This window comes from Mobula birostris, chromosome 4 (assembly GCF_030028105.1).
Source record: "Mobula birostris isolate sMobBir1 chromosome 4, sMobBir1.hap1, whole genome shotgun sequence".
NCBI lineage: Eukaryota > Metazoa > Chordata > Chondrichthyes > Myliobatiformes > Myliobatidae > Mobula > Mobula birostris.
In genome coordinates this window covers 92,679,081-92,698,523 of record NC_092373.1, presented here as the reverse complement: position 1 = coordinate 92,698,523, position 19,443 = coordinate 92,679,081, and the positions used below count along the sequence as shown (strand labels likewise).

Genomic DNA, 19,443 nt, shown 5'->3' with positions numbered 1-19,443 from the left:
TCAGATTTCTAGCATCTGCAACTTTTTAGTTTTCATTCGCGATTGAGCAGAGTCAGCGTCATCTTCAGGTCTATGGTCATGATGTGGGGGATTTACAGTACACGCTAAAGTTTGCGGGATAGCGGCTGAGTGTGCCGACTCCGCAAATAGCCACAGGTGGCGTCACATCTCAGCGAACAAGCGCTGCCTCTGAGCTTTTGTGGATTCTGGGAAATGTAGTCAGTCGAATGAGAGACGCTTACCGTCCTATGCTAGGAATTGAAGGTAGCCCTGAGAAGTAGACTACACCTCCCGAAATGCAATGGGGTTGTGGTTGGCCTGGGAGCTAGTCTAGCGATGGAGACTGGACGAGGACCGGAGAAAGGAGGGGCTCGATTTTGGGTCGGACCCAGTTAAGGACTGCCCCTCTCCCCACCCTTTCCTTTCCTGGGCCGTGCCGGGCCTGGCTGCGGCTTCACTTCCGCTTCCCTCCGCCATTCGGTGGCGGTTTGCCCTGTGTGTCTGCGCCCCCTGTGCCTGTCTCTCCGTTCGCAGGAACCTGGAGCAGCACAGCCCGAGTTGCCGGAGCGTCGGCCCTGCACACCAGGTGAGTGTGCACTGCTGGAGCGAGGCCCCGGCAGCTGTTTTGCCCCGACCGGCACCTGCTGCCTTTGAGTGAAAGATGTCGGGGACAGAGAGAGGAGTGAGGAAGGTTGGGGGGGTTAGTCTCGGAATGCGGCACTAACGGACGGGTGGATAAGCATGTGAGGGGCCGGGCGGTGCCTGCAGTCGGTGTGTGTTGCTGGGATTCTCCAAGTTCAGAGCAGGAGGAAGAGGGAAAAGGGGTGTGGATGTCTGAAAGCGGAGGAGGGGTAACGGGCGTCCAGATGGGAAGAGGAAGGGGTACAGGTGACCGAGCAAGGGGCGGGGGTGCGACGGCCGAAGGTGTGGAGAGGGGCGGCCGATGGGGTTGCGGGTGGCAGAGGAGGCGTGGATACAGGTGTCCAAAGAGGAAGGGATACAGGTGGTCAAAGAGGAGGGGGCGAGGGAGCCGAGAGCAGGGGGGGGGGGGGGAGAATAGTGTCCAAGAAGGAAGGGGATCACCTGAGTGGAGGAGGGGCCGCGGGTTCCCTAGGGTGGAGGAAGTTGGGGAGCAGGTGTCCAAAAAGAAAGAGTGAGGGGTACAGGTCAGTTTGCTTGAGGACAGGAGGAAGGGGTGCAGGCACTGATGGTGGAGAAGGGGGGCATGGGCGCCTGAGGGCAGAGGAAGAGGGGGTGCGGGTGAGAGACGGTACAGTCTTCCAAGGGTGGAGGAGGTGGGGGAACAGGTTCAAAAAGAAAGAGGGAAGGGTACAAAACACGGAGGAGGAGGAGTGGGCACAAGTGCCCGAGGGGGGAGTGGCTGTGGGTGCCTTAATGTGGAGGAGGAGGGGTTACTGGTGGCCAAGGGTGGGGGAGGGAGCATGGCTGTTCGAAAAGGACTGGGTACAGGTGACTGAGGAGGTGGAGAGTCAAGGGTGACTGAGGGCAAGGATGTGGAGGGGGAATGGACATCAAACAGGAGAATTGGAGTGGGAGTGCAACTACTACGAGGGCAGCAGAGATTACGTGGTTGTCTGGGGGAGGGGATCCGTGACATTTCTTGATTTTACAACATTGGAAAAGTTTTGTGGTGTTTTGTGTCTTATTTGATGGGTGATGTTGAGAGATTTCTGTGATTTGAGCAAATAAAGATTTTGACAAGAAATTATTTTGTTGGAAAGCTGAAGCAGATTATTAACTGAGATGAGGGATTTGGATCAGGAAACATAAAAAAATGCTGTCCTTCAGCATGACTCTATGCCCTTGCTTTAGTTATAGGTAGAATGTACATGGTAAAACAGCGAGGTTTATATTGGGCATGTAATTGTATTTGTAGCAATGTATTCAGTTATGGAGCAGAGCAAAGGTTTTGTGTTTGCTCATAGCTAGTGGTGAAGTATTCCAATTCAGCACACAAGATTGAACTTGTACTCACTTGTTTTAGTTCCTCAAAGTTCCATGGGTCTCCTCTTCAAAGTACAAGGATATAAGAGCAATGTGACTCAGTCTGTGTTTCCTAACTGCAATAAAATCAGGTTAACTATTATTTGCTTTCATCAAGACATGCCTTGATGCATTAAATAAAATAATGAACTTGCATTTATACAGAAATAATTGCTTAAATAAGATCATATTGTTATGAATGGAAAGTTGTTGTCAAAGTAATAACTCACAAACAACAAGGGGGAAAATGTTTTGTATTTTGTTGCTGTTAGTTGACTGGGAGTGGATGGCCGGTATTTTGGTGCTTTATCGTGTGTTATGGAACCTTGAATATCCAGTTGACTGAGCAGTTTAATATTGCACTGTGAAATGAATCACTACCATTGTAGCATTGTTTCAATACCGCAATGTGTCAATAAAATTAATGCTTTCAGTCCAGCAGTCTTGAGCCAAGAGTAAGAGCTCGGCATGGACTAGAAGGGCCGAGATGGCCTGTTTTCGTGCTGTAATGGTTGTATGGTTATAAGATCTTCTGTTTCAGGGGTAAGCAATGTGGTCTCAACCAAGGTAACATTTTTATTTTCATCATTTGAATAACTTATACATTTGTGTGCTAGTCTGCTCTTGTGCATTAAGCAGTTTTTGGAGACTCATATTTGTGAATTAGTAATGAGTATAAGAGGTAGTGCAGTTGGAGAGAACACCACTTCTGCGGTAATTGATTGTAAGACTCAACCTTTGGTGTGTTACAAAAGCAAAATATAGATGCCGAAATTTGAAATAATTAAATAAAAGATGCTGGAAATATTCTGCAGATCAAGCAGTATCTGTGGTGAAACAATTGCCATTCAGGTTGATCTATAAACAAATATCAGAATGCATCTGTATCCTGGGTAATAATGAATTACAATATCTCACATCAGCTCTTTTAATCCGTAATCTGCTGACAACCAGACCAGTGGCGTTCAGATCTGGCGACCAAGTAAAATGTAAGAGGTCTAGGTACAACCTCTGAAATGCTATCTTAGGTGAGAAGTGGCAATCCTGGACCAAACTTGAATCACAGATGAATGCTGCACAGCTGTGGCAGGGCTTGGATGCTGCACCTCTTACAAAGTGAAACCAAAATGATGTGTGACGACAAAGTTTTGCTTGCAGATGAGCTTGATACCTCTTATGTGTGCTTTGACTGACAAAACTTGGAGGCACCTTCACAAAGTCCCAAAGCCCCTGATGAACCTGTAATTTCAGGCTGAGTCAGACCTGACAACATCCTTCAGGAGTGTGAACCCATGGAAAGCATCTGGCCCAGACAGTAAACTTAGCTGAGTACTGAAGACTCAGGCTAATCAACTGGCTGGCATCTTTATTGATACCTTTAACCTCTTGCTTCACCAGTCAGAGGTACCCACCTGATTCAACAGACTTCAATCATACTGTTAGGCAAAAAGAATGTGGTAACCTACCTCAATGACTATCGTCCAGTGGCACTTACATCCACTGTGATGAAGTGCTTTGAGAGGTTAGTGATGAAACATATCAACTCCGTCCTGAGGTTTGACTTGGATCTGCTCCAGTTTTTCTCCCATCACAGGTTCCATTTTATTGGCTCTTCATTCAACCTTGGAGCTCTGGTCAGTGAAGATGGTCTGCATTCAACACGACCATCCCCTCAAAAGTAATCAATCAATTCTAACACCCAGGCCTCAATGCCTTCTCAAGCAACTGGATCCCTACTTGCAGACCCCTGTCAGTTTGGATTTATTAATTGACATACAGTGTGGAGTAGGCTTTCCAACCCTTTGAGCCGAGCTACACTGCAGTCCCCAATTTAATCGTAGCCTAGTCACGGGACAATTTACATTGAGTAGTTAACCTGCCAACCGGTATGTCTTTGGAATGTATGAGGAAACCCATACTGCCATGGAGAGAACATACAAACTCCTTACAGCCAGCGGCGGGATTGGCAGCAACATCTCCACAATCACCATCAGCACAGGTGAGCTACAAAGCTGTGTGCTTAGCCATCTGTTTGACTCACTTTATACTTGTAATTGTGAGACTAAACACAGCTCCAACCCCCATATTTAAGTTTGTTGACAACACCACTGTCGTTGGCTGAATCGAAGATGGTGATGAATCAGCATATCAAAGTTCCAATTCAGTGTCAGAGAAATATATACAATATACATCCTGAAATGCTTTTTCTTCGCAAAATCCACAAAAACAGAAGTGCCGCAGAGAAAGAATGACAGAACCCAAAGTCGCCCGGCTCCCCTCCCTTCCGCACGTAAGTGGCAGTGAGCAACAATCCCACTCCCCCCCCCCCCCACCAGCAAAAAAATGCAAGCATCAGTACCACCACTGAGCACTCAGCTCACCAAAGACACAGACTTGCTTGTAGTTACCCCAAACACTTCCTGTTTCATCCGGCATTCGACATCCCACAGGCTGTCTCTCTCCCTAATAGGGGAGAACAAGGTGTCTCCATTTTCCCAGCGAGTGGGGAGACATAAACAACTTGCTGGTTGACGATGTTAAAAGTCTGCTAGTTCACTTTGTTTGAGCTCTGGGCCCAAAGATCGCAAAGATCCTGGGTCTTTGGGCCCACAGAAGATATCCCGCATCCCCTGACAACACATGAGTTTCCTGCCGTGACACTGACCCTCAATCCACCCGTCTCCAGAGCCCTGAGACTCTTAGGCTTCCGAATTTGAGCCGGACTCTCAGGCCGAATCCTTGGCGTGCCGAAAAACGGCCAGTCCTGAAACCCCAAGAAGGGGTCCCATTCCTGCACAGAACCAAAGTCAGCATGTAACTCCAGGTCAGGGTCTTCAAAAGAACCCTGAAAGGGAAAAATAAAGATACTAAAGATGTAAATGAAGCTGTTTCGGAAGATGCAAACAAAGGAGTCGCCATTTAGCGCCATCCTAACTTTGTTTCGCCTTTATATAAGTGAAAGATTAAAAATCTGGCTGAATGGTTCCACAACAATAAAGTCTCACTTGATGACAGCAAAACCAAGGAGCTGATATTGACTACAGGAGGAGGAAACCAGAGGTCCATGAGCCAGACCTCATCAGGTTTTCAATGGTGGAGCTAATCAGCAACTATAAGTTCTTTGGCATTATCATTTCAGAGGATCTGTCGTGGTTACAGCCCATAAGTAAGTGCAGTTACAAAGAAGGCATGGCAGTGCCTGTACTACTTAGGAATTTGAGATGATTTGGCATGTCATCTAAAACTTTGACAAACTTCTGTAGAAATGTGGTGGACAATATACTGACTGGTTGCATCAATGTCCTTGAATGGAAAAGCCTACGAAAAGTAGTGGATATAGTCGTGTCCATCACAGGTAAAGCCCTCCCCACTATTGAGCAGTTTGACATGGAGTGCTGTCACAGGAAAGCAGCATCCATCATCAAGGACCCCCACTGCCCAGACCATGCTCTCTTCTCACTGCTGCCATCAGGAAGGGGATATGGGAGCCTCAGGTCCCACAGCACCAAGTTCCTGGGATTCAGGAGCAGTTATTCCCTCTCAACAATCAGGGTCTTGAATCCGCATGGATGATTTCACTCACCCCAACATTGAACTGATTCCACACACAATGGACTAATTTTCAAGAACTCTGTAACTCACGTTCTCAATATTCATTACTTATTTATTATTATTATTTTGTTTTTTTCCTTTTTGTACTTGCACAATTTGTTGTCTTTTGCACATTGGTTGTTTGTATTGTATGCAGTTTATTCTTTCATTCTGTTGTGTTTGCATTTACTGTAAATGTCTGCAAGAAAATAAATCTTATGGTAGTATATGGTGACATATATGTACATTGGTAACAAATTTACTTTGAGCTTTAAAAGACACTGTGATGTCCATCCTTGGAAACCAAAGGAGCATGATCTAGTTCAATGACTTGGGTGCATTTTGGTCAGGCATGGCCATGGTTTAAAAACTAGAGCGACTTTGAATCTAAGTGCAGAACGGTATCCCATTGTATCTGTACACTTTTTTTTTTAAGAGCTATCCAGTTAGTCTTTATTAAACGTTATTTCCTGGAACCTTTTGAGTAAAAATTCAGTTGCGTATGACAGTTCTGTGGTCATTATTCTGCAGCTTGCCATCTCTCATTAGACCTGGATTTGGGTTTGAGGAATGTATCAGTGTATGAACTAGTGTTGTGGTATGTAGCATACAGGCAGAGATGTAAATGTAACTTTGCTGGATCAAATAACAACAGCACAAAAAGATTGTTACTTTTCACCTGTTTATTTCTTCGAGCTCAGCCGGTGAGTGAACTTGGACCCGACATCAGGGAGAGACCCTTTCTCATCTCCCCGGCGGTTCTACAAGTTCACTGCCCGATGTCAGAAGTTATAAGGCCACTGATACAAAAGAACAATCAGTTTGATGACAAAAGAACAATCAGTTTGATGACCATTCCGGCCAAGTCAATGGACTATTGGTACAAAAGTGCAATCAATTTGTTAGACGTTCCAGCCACTTTAATTAAAGAAAGGAATGTCCTACCTGGTTGCTGGAGCCACAACTTAATTACGGAGATAAGAACATCTGTCAAATTTATGCTTTAATTAAGAAAGGAATGTTCTGTCTAATTTCCATCAGGTACTGCTTTTTGTCAAAATCAAAAGGTGTGAAAAGCCCAGAGACATCTTATGTGGATCTGGGCAAACTTTAATTATCTTGCTCCAAAGAAGGCAGCTGTGAGACATTACTCAAACACACTGCAGTCATAGACATGGTCAGTACTTAATTCAATGTTTACAGGGATCTTGGGAATCCCCCATTCTCTTAAACTTTATCAGAGATAAGGTTGAATGTTGAAGTGCATAAAAGAGAAAGCATTCCCAGTTGATTAGGGAAGGCATGTCATTAGAATTACCTCATTATTACACAGGGTGAAGCAAAGGAGTGTGTCTTTAAGATTGCCTGCAGTCTCTCAGCACTACCTGAGAGCAAGCATGAACGTGCTCTACGTTGTTACTGCACTTCCTATAGTCCTGCAATGACTACAGTTTAAAAGCACTCAAGGGCTCCAGAGTGCGTTAGGTGGTCATGAAAGGCTGCTTCCATTGACGATGGATACTTATTTTAGAGCTGTCCTAGCTCTGTAAACCTTAAATCGTTTTGCCTCTCCACAAGTCTCGTAGTTATGTGGGACTAAGTTCTTGTAGCCAATTTGATCAAGTCTGTAAACTGGCATGATGTGCTGTCTGATTTTGTGATTTATGTAAAAATGAGTCATCAGGGAACTCATGAATGGAAATGAACTGGCTGATGTGAATTGAGGGAATTGAATTGGAATAGATGATGGCACTGAACTGGTTTAGAGGATGTTGCTGTTTTGACTGAAGTTCAGTAAAAGTAGTGCTTACCATAAATGCAATAATTATCCGCAGGAGCAGAGTTTAGGGTAATTTAAATGGAACCAGAATCATTATCGGCATCAATGACAGAACAAGCTTCACTCACCTGGCTTGCGAAGGTGGTATACTTACTTGGCTGTGATTAGTTTCTCTGCTGCACCTAATGGATTTGTTGCTTTGCAATAACAGGAACTGACGGTTCTTTGTTCTGTTGTGTACTTGTGCAGCTTCCTCCTTCAGCTTCCACTGCCTCTTGCATAAGTGGAAAGCTTTTAAGAGTAAGAAGCACAGGTCAGGACAAATGGTAGTCATTCACCTGGAGAGCTATTGGAAGTCTGCACCACAGAACCTCCCCTCCCCCCACTCCCCACCCAACTTTGGACTTTGTCCTGGTTACTTTGCTTCCTTAACTGCAGAGCCTTTTTTCTCTGCTCTGAGTAAGCTACTTCCTTTTCTCCAACTTGAAAGTGGCTTTTGGGAACCTGCTAATACATTTTGAGCCAGGAACTTCTACAGACGAAAGGTTAGTGTTTTCTTGCAGCAGTTAGTTTTCAGACAGCGTTGAAAGCGGAGAATTGTCTGATAACATGAGTCCAGACTATATCCTGTTAGCAGCAAGTTAATTGCAAAATTGTAATAGTTTGTGCAAGGCACTTTGAGATTGCGTTCAGGCTGAGGCTGTGCTACTGTTTTGTAAAATTCATAAGCTGTGATTTACACCTGTAGACTGATGCCAATGCTTTATAATTGGGCAAATTGGTAACCCATTTGCTTCTGATTTAGAATATCAGCCTTGGTTAGTAAGGTAAAGGAATAGAATTAGGTCATCGAGCCTGCTTCATCATTCAATTGTGGCTTTTTTTTCCCTACCACATTCTCTTGTCTTCTCCCTTAAACCCCTTATCAATGAAGAACAAATCGATCTCTGCCTTAAATTCACCAAATTACTTGGTCTGTTCAGCCTGTGTGGCAATGAATTGCACAGATTTACCAACTGCTGGCTGAAGAAGTCCCTCATCTCCGTTCTAAAGGGGCATCTTTGTATCTAGATGGAAAGAGATCTCTTGCTAGTGCTCATTTCTCCAAACTTGGTAGTTTCCATCCCCCTTTCAAGTGTCTTTCTAATGTTGAACACTGGCGTGTATTTATTTTACACTAGCAGTTCTTTTTAATCAGTTACAATTCAATATCTTCTTAGACAAAATAGTTTTCTATGAATTAGCTCATTCTTTGTAAGAGTAAAATCTTTTAAGCCTTGTTTTTTGACATTGCTTTCTTCTACCTTTTGAAGGAAGGGTCTCCGTTATTTGCGACAAGGATATGTAAGTGTAATTCAGTGTGTTATGGGAGCAAATGAAACCATACAAGGTGATCTCATAGATGACAACACTGCGACACCCACCTTGTGCAGTTTGGGTTTTGTTCCTCTGAGGTGATGAGAAATCCTGATATTCTGAGATGCTCTTTTTGGTCATTAGTTGCTATGTATGACTGAAGTGTGTAAATAAATTAAGAAATTTGATAGTTCTGTTTGTCACCAGTTTAGCTTTTCTCGTTGTTTTGCTATGTGTATATCATGTCTGCAATAATGGATATGCCTAGCAATTCCCTATTTAACCCCAGCATTATCATGGGACTGTGGGAGGATGCCAGAGCATCTGGAGGAAACCCATGTGGTGGTGGGAGGAACGTACAAACTCCTCACAGGCAGCAGTGGGAATTGAACCGGGGGTTACCTGTCTGGTGAACTGTAAAGCGCAGTGCTAACCACTATGCTACAGTACTATGCTGCCCTATGTGTGAGTGCAAGGGAAGAAGTATCATTCTAGGTCAGTTGGCCTTTGATTCAATCCAACAGTTTAATGAATTTACCAGGGCTTTAAACATGAGTCATAATTAGGCTGATACCAAGGGAGTTCTGCTCCGTTGGAGATGTTAATTTTGTAATGAAATGTGACCCAGTTAACCTGTATGAATTTTTATCCTCCCCACCCCCCCCCTGCTCCATGTCACCTGTGAGTGTAAGTAAATGAGTTTGCATGCATATGTGTGGCTGTGTGGGATGTTGTGGTTTCTGCTCTACCAACACAGCAGATTCCAGTTAATTAGGACACATCGGCACTACTAAATTTTGGCCCAATTAAATGGCTGCCTCAATTAGCTGAAGTTTCATGGAAATAGTTAAGGTATTTAAAAAGACAAACTACTGTTTAACTAAGCAACAAATTATGTATTTAAATAAAACACAGGACAAATTAGAACACTATCAATGCCACTACAGTTCTCGATTTTAGAAAATTGTCATTGTAACATTCAAGTTATTGTCAATACCTTCAAAATCTTCATAGTTTCTATCTTGTTGAAGTAGTGAAATAGTTTCATTTTTACTCCTGGCTGTTTCTGGCATTCCCAAGCCTGGATGGTTGAAAACGCAGTGAGCAAAGCAGTTCTGAATTATCTTACTAATTTCTCGCCAACTATCAGTTGCAAAAATCACTTTCTTGAACACAAGCAACACGCAGCTGATGCTATTTAAAAACTGTTTGCTCTAAGCACAGTTTGCTGTTACGGCCACACAAGTGCACACGTTTGACGCTAGTTAAAATAAGTTCAAGTGTCCTGCCCCAATTAAGTAGCATCGTGTCTCAAATAATGAAGGCAATCTCGGCTATTTCCTGTTTTTTAAAGTGCTGTCCCAAGTAAGCGACTGCCCTGATTAACCAATGGTCCAATTAACCGGAATCCACAGTACTTTGTTCTTTGAAGAGATATATTGAAGCAAGTTTTGTAGAAGTAACCAAGAATGTAGGCTTCCACTAAATATGTTAAAATTGGAAGGTGCTGAACAATCTCGTATGAGACCCCTTGAGTATGGGATGTAATTGCCAAATAGAGATGATTTTGGTTGAATGGTTACAATGCGAAAGAAGCCCCTTCGGCCTGTTGAGTCTGCACTAGCTTTGTAAGGGTAGTCCAGCTAGCAATGGGAGCAGTTTTTCTTTCTGTACTGCCAGTGATGTTTTTAAATGTCCTGACAAAGGGTCTCTGCCTGAAATGTCGACTGTACCTCTTCCTATAGGTGCTGCCTGGCCTGCTGTGTTCCACCAGCATTTTTTGTGTGATATTTTTAAATACCTGTCTTTGCAACCAACATTAAGAAGAATAATCCCAGTTTATCCAACGTTCCCACAGAACTGAACTCATCTGTTGAATTGTTCTTGTAAATTTCTTCTGCATCCTCTCAAGCCACCTTATCTTTTGTTAACTTTTTCTTCAATTTTGCTTTTCCACACTTAGCAGCTGACTGTGGAATTCTTGCACAAGTTCCCTGGCACACTTATTTGTTCCCTTCCAGGTGAGAAGTAGTAAAGAAACACTTATTAAGTTGCAAATTGCCATCATTTTGTATGAGGATGCTTTGTGCAGATTACAAATGAAATTTCTCATGAGAACACAATTACATGAATTGGTGAAAGGTTGTGGGTTATTGCTGATCCTTTTCAGAATCTGGATCGGGTTTAATATCACTGGCATATGTTATGAAATTAGTTAATTTTGCAGCAACAGTACAATGCAATACATAAAAGAAAACTGAATTACAGTAAGTATGTGTGTTAAATAAGTAGTGCAAAAATAGGAAATAAAAAGTAGTGAGGTAAAGTCCATGGGTCAATTATCCATTCAGAAGCTGGATGGCAGAGGGGAAGAAGCTACTTTCTGAATCATTGAATATGTGCCTTCAAGCTCCTGTACCACCTCCCTGATGAGAAGAGGGCATGTCCTGGGTGGTGGAGGTCTTTAATGATGGACGCTGCCTTTCTGAGGCACAGCTCTTTTAAGATGACCTGGATACTACAGAGGCTGGTGTCCATGATGGAGCTTGCACATTTTATAACTCTGCAGCTTACTTTGATCTTGTGCAGTAGCTCCCTCCCCCACATACCAGACAGTGATGCAACCTGGTAGAATGCTCTCCACAGTAGAAATTTGTCAGTGTTGTTGGTGACATACAGCATTTCCTGAAACTCCAAATGAACTGTAGCCACTGTTGTGCCGCCTTTATAAGCTGCATTGATATGTTGGGTCCAGGTTAGGTCATCGAAGATATTGACGTCCAGGAACTTGAAATTGTTCACTCTCTGCACTTCTGATTCTTCTCTGAGGACTGGTGTATATTCCCTCATCTTACCCTTTCTGAAGTCCACAATCAATTTTTTGGTCTTACTGATGTTGAGTGCAAGTTTGTTGCTGTGGCACCACTCAGCTAGCTGGTATATCTTACTCTTGTATGCCCTCTATTCACCACCTGTGGTTGTATCATCAGCAAATTTATAGATGCCATTTGAGCTGTGCCTAGTCACACAGTCATAGGTAGAGAGAGTAGAGCAGTGGGCCAAGCACACATCCCTGAGGTGGGTCAGTATTGATTGTCAGTAAGGTGGAGATGTTACTTCCAATCCACACCTATTCTGGTCTTCCCCTTAAGAAGTCGAGGATTCAGTTGCAGAGGCCCAGGATCTGGAGCCTTATAATCAGAATCGTAGAATTAACAGTGTTAAATGCTGAGCTGTGGTCAATAAGCAGCATCCTGACATGTGTATTTGTGTTGTCCAGGTGATCCAAGGTTGCATGGAGAGCTAGTGAGTTCACACCTGCCATAGACCTATTGTGACGAAAGGGAAACTGCAGTGCATCCAGGTTCTTGGGTTGATTCTAGCCATAACCAACCTCTCAAAGCACTTTACCATAGTTGTTGAGGCAGCTCGCCCTGCTGTTCTTGGGCACTGGTATGATTGTCCTTTTAAAGCATTTAGGAACAGTAGCAATAAGAGATTCAAAATGTCTTTGAACACTCCCGTCAGTGGGTTGGCACAGGTTTTCAGAGTCCTGCCAGGTATTCCATTGTGGCCAGTTGCCTTGTGAGGGTTCACCCTCTTAAGGGACAGATATTTTTGGATCTTTTGTTCTCAAAAGTATTTAGAATTCTAAATTTAGAATTCAGCACAACTGTTAATCTGAAATCAAAACAAAATAATATACAATGAGGCCAGTGAGTCTTTGGAGAGCATGCACAACGTGATTCTTTGGGGTATAGCCACATCGGGTGATGTGAGCAGGGTCTTGTCAGTAATAGGTTTTAATTTTGTTATTTAAAAACATGTTAGATATGACGGGAGGTCGGGCAGTGCTATAGAACATAGAATAGTACAGCACAGTAAGGCCCTTTGGCCCACAATGTTGTGCGGACCCTCAAACCCTGCCTCCCATATAAACCCCCCCCTTAAATTCCTCCATATACCTGTCTAGTAGCCCCTTAAACTTCACTAGTGTATCTGCCTCCACCACTGACTCAGGCAGTGCATTCCACGCACCAACCACTCTCTGAGTAAAAAAACCTTCCTCTAATATCCCCCTTGAACTTCCCACCCCTTACCTTAAAGCCATGTCCTCTTGTATTGAGCAGTGGTGCCCTGGGGAAGAGGTGCTGGCTATCCACTATCTATTCCTCTTATTATCTTGTACACCTCTATCATGTCTCCTCTCATCCTCCTTCTCTCCAAAGAGTAAAGCCCTAGCTCTCTTAATCTCTGATCATAATGCATACTCTCTAAACCAGGCAGCATCCTGGTAATTCTCCTCTGTACCCTTTCCAATGCTTCCACATCCTTCATATAGTGAGGCAACCAGAACTGGACACAGTACTCCAAGTGTGGCCTAACCAGAGTTTTATAGAGCTGCATCATTACCTCACAACTCTTAAACTCTATCCCTCGACTTATGAAAGCTAACACCCCATAAGCTTTCTTAACTACCCTATCCACCTGTGAGGCAACTTTCAGGGATCTGTGGACATGTACCTCGAGATCCCTCTGCTCCTCCACACTACCAAATATCCTGCCATTTACTTTGTACTCTGCCTTGGAGTTTGTCCTTCCAAAGTGTACCACCTTACACTTCTCCGGGTTGAACTCCATCTGCCACTTCTCAGCCCACTTCTGCATCCTATCAATGTCTCTCTGCAATCTTTGACAATCCTCTACACTATCTATAACACCACCAACCTTTGTGTTGTCTGTAAACTTGCCAACCCACCCTTCTACCCCCACATCCAGGTTGTTAATAAAAATCATGAAAAATAGAGGTCCCAGAACAGATCTATCATTCTTTAAAACTCCTATTTCTGGAATGCTGCACACCAGTGTGCCTGACATTGGGTTTCCTGCATCCAGCTTTCTGGTCAGCCTGAAAGTGTTGGGAGCATGAGCCAAGATAGCAATGCCTACCACGTAGGCATTGGCTTCTCTAAATCATAGACAAGGTAGTGATGTGAGAATAGTGCAAAGAAATGTATTAACCTTTTAATTTTACTGTTTTATATAAATTAGGTCTTGGCTAGGTTCAGTGATTTCATTTAATAGCAGAGAATGTATAGAGTATACAACCTGAAATTCTTACTCTCTGCAGACCTCTGCGAAACAGGGGGAAAAAACCTCAAAGAATGAATGACAGGAAAACTTTAAAACCCCAACTTTCATCCCTCCCACCACGTGGCATGCAAGCAATAGCAAAGCCCCCAAAGAAACCATGATCTACAGACCAAGAAAAGCTACAGTCCATCTCAGCAGTTTGCCATGCCACTATGTGTGTTTGTGTGTGTGGGTGTGTGAGTGCACATATGAGTGTGTGAGTGTCTGTGTGCATGTGACTGTGTGTTTGTGTGAGTGTGTGGGTGCACATATGAGTGTGTGTGTCTGTGTATGCACATATGTGAGTCTGAGTGTCTGTGTGCATGTGAGTGTGTCTTGTGCACGTGCACTCTCACTTGTGCCAACAGCTTGCTATTTCAATGTTACAGACTACAGCGTCACTTATTTGAGTTTCTCTGACAACAATTGGCAACAAACTCTTTCCTACCATTGTGAGAGAGAGCAATCGCTCGAGTGCAGACACCTCTGCCAGTGACACCCTTTGTCTTGATGTTCTGATTTTCCATAGCACTTCAGTTGGCAAGGAATTGGGTTGTCCACAGGTCCACACAAAGCCACACCCTGAAGGTGCACATCTTCCAGGCTGCTCCTGAAGATATCAAAAATGCTAGGCTGCTCAGAGAATAGGAACTCACTGCCGTAAAGAACCGCAGTTTGAGTGCAGCTGTAGATTATGGACTCCATCACAGCCCCAACCACCTTGAAAAGGAAAGAATAGGCATTAGAGAGAAGAATTTATACTTTATACTTTATTGTTGCCAAACAAGTGATACTAGAGCGGACAATCATCACAACCATATTTGATTCTGCTCTTCGTGCTCCCTGGAGTACAAATCAATAGTAAATATTAAAATTTTAAATTATAAATCATAAATAGAAAAGGGAAAGTAAGGTAGTGCAAAAAAACTGAGAGGTAGGTTTGGATATTTGGAGGGTACGGCCCAGATCCGGGTCAGGATCTGTTCAGCAGTCTTATCACAGTTGGAAAGAAGCTGTTCGCAAATCTGGCTGTACGAGTCTTCGAGCTCCTGAGCCTTCTCCCGGAGGGAAGAGGGACGAAAAGTGTGTTGGCTGGGTGGGTCGTGTCCTTGATTATCCTGGCAGCACTGCTCCGACAGCGCGCAGTGTAAAGTGAGTCCAAGGATGGAAGATTGTTTTGTGTGATGTGCTGCGCCGTGTTCACGATCTTCTGCAGCTTCTTCTGGTCTTGGACAGGACAACTTCCATACCAGGTTGTGATGCACCCCAGAAGAATGCTTTCTACGGTACATCTATAAAAGTTAGGGTTTTAGGGGACAGGCCAAATTTCCTTAGCTTCCTCAGGAAGTAAAGGTGCTGGTGGGCCTTCTTGGCAGTGGACTCTGCTTGGTTGGACCAAGTCAGGTCATTTGTGATGTTGACCCCGAGAAACTTAAAGCTTTTGACCTGTTCCACTTGCACACCACCGATGTAAATGCGGTCCACTACTCCTTCTGAAGTCAACAACCAATTCCTTCGCCTTGCTGACATTGAGGGATAGGTTATTGTCTTCGCACCATGCCACCAGGTTCTTAATTTCCTCTCTACTCAAACTCACCATTACCTGAGATACGGCCTACAATTGTGGTGTCATCAGCAAACTTGTATATTGAGTTCGATGGAAACTTGGCTACACAATCATGGGTGTACAGTGAGTACACAGCCTTGTGGGGCACCGGTGCTCAGAGTGATTGTAGAGGAGAGCTTCTCCCCTATTTTTACAGCCTTTTTTAAACTTTTGCAGATGGACTGGGAGAAGTCGCTCACTGGTACTATCTTTAACTACTCCTCCTTTGCACATCAGGTTGTTGGTCTGCGGCCAATAACGTTGTCCCTGTTAAAGGAAGGGTTGATTCGGGTTGGAGTCAAGTGTTATTGCCATTGCAGCTTATGGGTCCACTCCTGATATAACATGCAATTTTCACCTTCTGCTCAAAGCTTAGCAACAGCAGTACCCTACCCACTTCCATTACCCATTTCAATCTAAACTGCTGTGGAGCTGAAGTCGCTGCAATGATTGCAATCTCAGTCTATGGTTAGCTGTCCAGTTATGTAATGAATGCTTCCAAGAAGAGATCAGGGCAGTGGGCAGCAGTTGCAAGGGGAAGATCGGATGGGTTACAAGTAAAATGAAATTGATAGGATGATTAGACCATGTTCAAAGATTACATAATGTGAAGAGAAAATCTCAGCTTCAGAAGAGCACAGCTTTATCTGTGTTCAAAGACTATGGGAGGAATTATATAGCCTTGAGCTTTAAACTGACTGTTTAGATTCCATTTTGAGGGCATAGGCTGCAGCTGACAACAAGAAGAGACTTGGCAGATAGATTTGATCCTCATAAACAGATGAGCCTTGACATGTGAGACAGCTGCAGTCTGGAGCACGAAATTCCAGTGCTGCACAGTTGTCTGCCTGTGCAGAGTGCTGGGGTGGGGGAAAGAACCATTCAGCACACTCTGTCATAGCTCTTTTGATCAGACATGATGTGACTTGCTTGGTTGCTTCCTTTTCATTAACATTTTTCTTCACAAGCAATAACACACCTTTATAGAAATCTTTAAATCAGTGGCTTTGTTGGAGTCAATGAGACCCTGAATTCCATAAAAATTGCAATGGAATTGGAGGAATCCGTGGTTGGAGGAGGTCTGCCCATTGGCTCGGAAGCCTATTGGAATCCGCTGCAGATGCTGGTAACTACTTGGTCCAAGAGGCCCTGCTTGGCTTGCTGTTGATACTCTTCATGAAAATTTCCCACCCTTTCTCATCCGATTTTAACACCATAACGTACATCTTCACCACTCAGACATGCTTATTTAACTTTTCCTTGAATGCTTCTGTTCGATTTGCCTTATCCACACTATTTAACAGCAAGTTCCACTTTCTAACCACACTGAGTAATGAAGCTTCTCCTGACTTCCCCATTAGAGTTATAAGTGATCTCTCATTTTGCCTCTCAAAGAAGGTGAGGCAGAAAATGTTACCACATCAAACGTTTATAAAGTATTAATAAATCTCTGGTTACTTCAAAAAAAAAAAGCGCAGCTCTGGACTTTTTAATCTTCATTTATGGTATAATCTTTTGGATCTTCATCAGTCCCCCATAATTTGATGTCACACGCAGACCAGAACACTTCACAATGCATCACATGTGGCTGAAGCAAGTGTTGGAACATGCTTAACTACTGTGCATGGTTTACTTGATTTTTGGCTTTATCACCAATTTAATAATTTAAGTTAGCCAGAGGCTTTTTTTCCAGGTCTGAAATGGCTAACACGAGGGGGGAGGGGGGCATAGTTTTAAGGTGCTTGTAGGTAGATACAAGGGGGATATCAGAGGTAAGTTTTTCCACACACAGTGTGGTGAGTGTGTGGAATGCACTGCCAGCGACGGTGGTAGAGGCAGGGTACAACAGGGTCTTTTAAGGGAATCTTAGATAGGTACATGGAACTTAGAAAAATAGAGGGCTATGCAGTAGGGAAATTCTAGGCAGTTTCTCGAGTAGGTTACGTGGTCGGCTGAGCTTTGTGGGCGGAAGGGTCTGTAATGTGCTGTAGATTTCTTTGTTCCCCTAACCTATTGCGGTAATTATTTAACGCAACCTGTTTTATCCTTCAAACTACACTAATTCCCAAACTGAAACTTATTTCCCAATTATATACTTATTTCAAATGTTAATTGTCCAATTTTTGTATTTGGTCTGCTTCCATTTTTGGATCTTGCTGTGTAGAGGTCGTGGGTGATTGTGAGCTTCTTTGCTGGAGCAACTGCACACATTCAAAGAAGTATAGATTATCCCAGTATATTTCCTGGTATACATTGGAGGTACTTGAGAAGTTTTGGGAAGTCAGGAGCAAGTCATTCATTGCTGAATTGTAAGATATGAGAATGCTTCAATTACAGTGCAATTTATGGCCACTTCAGTTCATTTCTCCTTTGAGGAATCCCAGGACATTGGGGGTAGATTTCATGATTTGCAATACTAATAACTGAATGAAGAATGGTTACAATCAGTCATTTGTCCCTGAGAATTAGTGGCAGGGTTTCATTGTCTGTGAAGAGTAAGGATTTCAGGTCGTATATAATCTTCCAGAAATAGTAGGGGACAGAGGGTCCAGTGAGATGGAGGAACTGAGCGAAATACATGTTAGTAGGGAAGTGGTGTTAGGTAAATTGAAGGGATTGAAGGCAGATAAATCCCCAGGGCCAGATGGTCTGCATCCCAGGGTGCTTAAGGAAGTAGCCCAAGAAATAGTGGATGCATTAGTGATAATTTTTCAAAACTCGTTAGATTCTGGACTAGTTCCTGAGGATTGGAGGGTGGCTAATGTAACTCCACTTTTTAAAAAAGGAGGGAGAGAGAAACCGGGGAATTATAGACCGGTTAGCCTAACGTCGGTGGTGGGGAAACTGCTGGAGTCAGTTATCAAGGATGTGATAACAGCACATTTGGAAAGCGGTGAAATGATCGGACAAAGTCAGCATGGATTTGTGAAAGGAAAATCATGTCTGACGAATCTCATAGAATTTTTTGAGGATGTAACTAGTAGGGTGGATAGGGGAGAACCAGTGGATGTGGTATATTTGGATTTTCAGAAGACTTTTGACAAGGTCCCACACAGGAGATTAGTGTGCAAACTTAAAGCACACGGTATTGGGGGTAAGGTATTGGTGTGGGTGGAGAGTTGGTTAGCAGACAGGAAGCAAAGAGTGGGAATAAACGGGAACTTTTCAGAATGGCAGGCGGTGACTAGTGGGGTACTGCAATGCTCAGTGCTGGGACCCCAGTTGTTTACAATATATATTAATGACTTGGATGACGGAATTAAATGCAGCATCTCCAAGTTTGTGGATGACACGAAGCTGGGTGGCAGTGTTAGCTGTGAGGAGGATGCTAAGGGGATGCAGGGTGACTTGGATAGGTTGGGTGAGTGGGCAAATTCATGGCAGATGCAATTTAATGTGGATAAATGTGAAGTTATTCACTTTGGTGGCAAAAATAGGAAAACAGATTATTATCTGAATGGTGGCCGATTAGGAAAAGGGGAGGTGCAACGAGACCTGGGTGTCATTATACACCAGTCATTGAAAGTGGGCATGCAGGTACAGCAGACGGTGAAAAAGGCGAATGGTATGCTGGCACTTATAGCGAGAGGATTCGAGTACAGCAGCAGGGAGGTACTACTGCAGTTGTACAAGGCCTTGGTGAGACCACACCTGGAGTATTGTGTGCAGTTTTGGTCCCCTAATCTGAGGAAAGACATCCTTGCCATAGAGGGAGTACAAAGAAGGTTCACCAGATTGATTCCTGGGATGGCAGGACTTTCATATGAAGAAAGACTGGATGAACTGGGCTTGTACTTGTTGGAATTTAGAAGATTGAGGGGGGATCTGATTGAAACGTATAAAATCCTAAAGGGATTGGACAGGCTAGATGCAGGAAGATTGTTCCTGATGTTGGGGAAGTCCAGAACGAGGGGTCACAGTTTGAGGATAGAGGGGAAGCCTTTTAGGACTGAGATTAGGAAAAACTTCTTCA

At 43.7% G+C, this 19,443-nt stretch overlaps 1 protein-coding gene across 2 annotated transcripts in view; it reads left to right on the top strand.

Moving 5' to 3' along the window:
* Window positions 1–410: 410 nt before the first annotated feature.
* Window positions 411–19,443, top strand: part of LOC140196479 (serine/threonine-protein kinase PAK 2-like) — a 100,050-nt gene continuing 81,017 nt past the window's right edge. The window contains exon 1 of one of the 2 annotated variants that reach the window (XM_072255757.1): window positions 411–586. The gene's annotated coding sequence lies outside the window, so the exon portion shown is untranslated. Of the gene's footprint in view, window positions 587–7,817; window positions 7,921–19,443 lie in introns of those variants that run through there. The other variant, XM_072255758.1, reaches the window with a different exon arrangement.